The following is a 4,369-nucleotide window of genomic DNA, read 5'->3' on the forward strand; positions in this document are numbered from 1 at the left end:
TATTGCACTTGCCAGGGAAGTGCTTATTCTACTGAGCCATCTCCCCAACCCCACTGTGTTTATTTTATACGAAGTGAAAACTAAAGAGGTAAATTGTTCATGGAAATACTGAAAGATCTTTACATTTTGCCTGCTTTGTAGTCTTAAACCTGTCATTCAAATTCTTTCACAGTAAGGTACAGAAAAATAAAGGTAGAAATTCTGACCTAAGTAATCTGGAAGTATCAAAGCCCAAATCCAGTTTCCTGATTAAACATCTGAAGGACTCTGTAGAAAGTAGCATGAGAAGTGCAGGGACGACAGAGTAGTACAGCACTGGATATGTTCACTTCCTGAACCTTAAAACCTATGAATTCTTTGCCTCACTTTGTGAAAGGGCTTCGTAGATCAAAGTACATGAAGCTATTTAAGGAGTGAGACTATCCTAGTAATCTCAGTAGCTAGGTTTCTGCAGTGAAATGTCTTACCCTTGAATAGGTGGGTTTCTGGATTAAGTAGGTGAACAGCATTTCATAGCACCCTTGCACTGTATCCTAGCTAACAGATAACATATTTGTAACTTTGGTTACAGGGAGACATTACCATAGAAGTATGGTCAGAAAGTTGTAAAGCATTCATTTTGAAGGATCAAAGGAATGTAAGAAATTTATAGAAGCTAGAATAGGCACAGATGAAAGTCTCCACTGAGGATAAGGGGAAAGTACACCTATTGACACCTTATTTTCAGCACAACCTCGTGTGGGTACACTTCTACCTAAACAAGTGTAATGTGAGGTTACTAACCATGTGGTAATTTGTTAAAGCAACAGCAAGAATCTAATACGTTGGGCTTCAACATTTGTAGCCACAGGGAACTGATTAACACTGTAGGAAATGACGGTGAAGTGACAGAGATGGGATGGAAGGACAAGAAGCACAATAGAGGAAAAAGTGATAGCACCTAATTTTTTTCTTCTGCTACACAGAAAAACATGGGGAAAGGAACCTTCGTAACTCTGCACTATTCAGCTACTGTCTCTAATCTCATTTTATGGTCAGTGGCCATCCTGAAGACTTTCCTTCTTCTTTCTATTTGTGGAAAGTGTGGACAGTGTGAACACAGACCTGAGCAAATGACTCCTGCATCTTCCTTGTGCCAACAGCCGTGTTTTCCCCAGCCCAGGGAAGGACATTTCCACACGTGGAACTCTTCTCCTGTGCAGTTCACCTCATCCAGCCAGATGGGCCCAGATCCTTGCCCAAAGTAGGCAAAGGCTGTGGCATTGAGAGCCACTCCACAGCCCAGCTGTCTGCACACCACGTTGGCATCACTCAGGTCCCAGGTGTCATCACAGATGGTGCCCCAGAAGCCCTGATGCAGGATCTCCACTCTCCCGGCACAGCGACCACCCCCATCCACCAGGCGCAGCTGTCTACTGTCTGAGGAGAGACAGAGTCAGGTCAGTGGTGCTGACATAGGAAGGAGCAGGTACTGTCTAGGGAACATCCTTACCTGAGCAGTTGATAGCCTGTATTCCTGAGGCTGTGGATCCTGCTGAATCAGACAAGGTGTCCTTACAATGGGGCATCAGTTGAGTCTGGTTTTCTAGATACAGGGTGAAAGAGAAGAAACCTGTTATATGAATGGTAGTCTAGTGATAGTATCTAAGACAGAAACTGAAACAGAAGCAATGATTTCCTGTCTTCAGAGCTTAAATTCTATATGGAGATATTTACCATTGACCTGACCAGACCTTTTGTTTGAGCAAAACAGTAAGACTGAGTAAGAGAACAGCAATAGCCAACATTTGAAATCATTGCAGACTGGCCAGGAAACAAGAAGTTTTGGAGCCAAAATATCAGTTAGGTATAAAGGTCCAGGTTAGCCCACTTTTTTAGAAATTTACTTATTCACAGGTAGTTTCCAAGACAAGAAATACCTCAAGAAAATATTTGACAGATGCACAGCACTGTAGAACACATATATAACTCAAGGTTGCCAATAGAAAGAGTCAAAAATATTTATTAAACAACAAAATATAATAAATGTGTTTAAAAATGATAAAGAATTAAATATATTGTATCACAGAAGAAAGAATAAATTAAAGGGTAATTATTCTTCATTAATATAGATACTCAATTTCTAAACAATTCATTTTATGTGATTTACATAAAAACACTGTATTTGTCAGAAGAAAAATTAACCCTTTCTGAAGTATTTTCATGATTTGTCATCTAAAATTCTAACCTGTCAATCAAAAATACCCATACTGAAACTTTCAATAGAAAAACAAGATAAAAAGATAAATATGGTTTTTTTCCACATAATGTCCAACTCTTGCTTTTACCTCATTGTATTTTTTTTTTTTTTTTAGGAACTGGGGATTGAACTCAGACCCTTGCACTTGCCAGGGAAGCGCTTATTCCACTGAGCCATCTCCCCGGTCTACCTCACTGTATTTAAATAGCTATGATTAAAGTGCCAAATGCCCACAATGGATATAAACATTTTATATCTTAAATGTGCACTAATAATAATAACAACAACAGCAACAACAACAGGAATGGAAATACATAAACAGAATGTAGAGGCAGGCACTAGCTTGTAAGGATAAAAGGATTAAAAAAGAAAAGAGTTGTGCTATGTTCACATACCTACACTGCAAGATAAATATATTCTTCATACACTGAAAACATGTACAATAAAATAAAAATTAAGGTTGAAAAATGCTATATTAAGAAAATAAAATGATATGGTATGTAACTTGGCAGACAAAGCATATACCATTTGATAAAAATTTAACGTTGAAAAATCTATAGTCAAAATTAAAAACTTGAAGTTGAAATCTTACAATACTGTAAGTCAAAGCAATATAGAAACAGTGTAATGGAAGAAATACAAAAGAGCACAGAAAACCAGAGGAATAGGAATCATGAAAGAGCAGTAACAGAATGTTGAGGAAACCTAAGGTAACTACATAAGTTTTCAGTGATCGCTGTTACAATTTGCATACGTACGTTATAAAATACACAATATGGAATGTTTAATGAATCTATGTTTTTTAATCATTGTAGTGGTTGTTTGACTCTGTCAACTGTAGAATTTTAAAATTTCACTAAATCAGTTCAGCAATTCCACACTCTAGGGTGTATAAAAACCACCTTAATATGTCTCATAACTTAAAGGATGTAAAAGGGAAGTGAAGAAGGATAGAGGGTTCCCTTTTCTTTGGAGGAGCTCTGGTCTTCGCCATCAGCTTTATGTCCTCTCCTGGCTTCTACCACAGACTCGACAACATCTGCCTTGAATGTTTTAGCGTTCTTGTGTAGACTCATCACCTTCCTGTCTCAGACCCATGATACCGAATTCCACTGAACACTGCAATGAGCTTCCAACTTGGGATTGAATCTGTCATTTTCCAGTGTGCAGATGCCCTTCACACGCTTCCTCATCTCTGTGGCTGACTGTGGTAAGCTAATTTAGTAATTTCTTATATATTTTTACATCTTGTATTCTATCTGTTACTCTAGTAAAATCTTGATTGATACAATTGTAACCACAAATTCTGTGATATCAAATATTTTGATCAGTGGACTTTGTTGCTTCTCCTTTGACTGTAGGGTGACCTCAGAGAGTTGCTTATAAGCAAAAGCATATAGTGAAGCCATGTTTATTGTACTGTTAATAATAACTACAATACAAGATCAGCACACATTTTCATCAGCAGGGAAGTGCACTCAAATATTACTGTCTGCATATGCAATAAATGACAATACAATTCTGTCATTTACAATAAAATAGAACTAAAAGTCATTATGAGTAATAAAATACACTATACATAGAAAGAATACTGCCTCAAATTCTTTGTCATATGTAAAAGTTAAAAACACATTGACGTGAACATATCTGCTTCTATTTACTACGGGAAGATAGTAATACTCATAGCACTATACATTAAATTTGATGTTTAGAATTAGTGTTGTGCAACATCATAAAGAAAATTGTTATTCTGTTATTAATTTTGCTAACATTTTAATTTTCATTTCCACTTTGGAACAAGTGAGAGCTGAATTGCATTTCTGTAGGACAATTTTATTTTTTTTTAGAATTTTATTTATTTATTTATTCAGTGTGTGTGTGTGTGTGTGTGTGTGTGTGTATGTGGCCAGCTCAGCCCACCAGGGGGCAGGGCTGGCTGGCATGTGGTGCTGGGGGATTGAACCACAGTCCCTGTGCTTTGCTAAGCTTGTGCTAAGTAGGTGCTTTAGACCACTGAGCCATCTCACCAGCCCCAAAGATCACTTTAGAGATAGATAGAACCATTGACTGGAGAGATTTGGCCCTGTGCACTGAACCAGTCTCCAGACACTTGATTTCCATCTGATCACC

The 4,369-nt window shown here is 37.6% G+C and overlaps 1 pseudogene; it reads right to left on the minus strand.

The window, feature by feature from the left end:
- LOC101565246 overlaps positions 1-4,369 on the minus strand; it is a 23,851-nt pseudogene that overhangs the window by 15,055 nt on the left and 4,427 nt on the right.

This window comes from Octodon degus, unplaced genomic scaffold, assembly GCF_000260255.1.
Source record: "Octodon degus isolate 3935 unplaced genomic scaffold, OctDeg1.0 scaffold00065, whole genome shotgun sequence".
In the NCBI taxonomy this organism is placed as follows: domain Eukaryota; kingdom Metazoa; phylum Chordata; class Mammalia; order Rodentia; family Octodontidae; genus Octodon; species Octodon degus.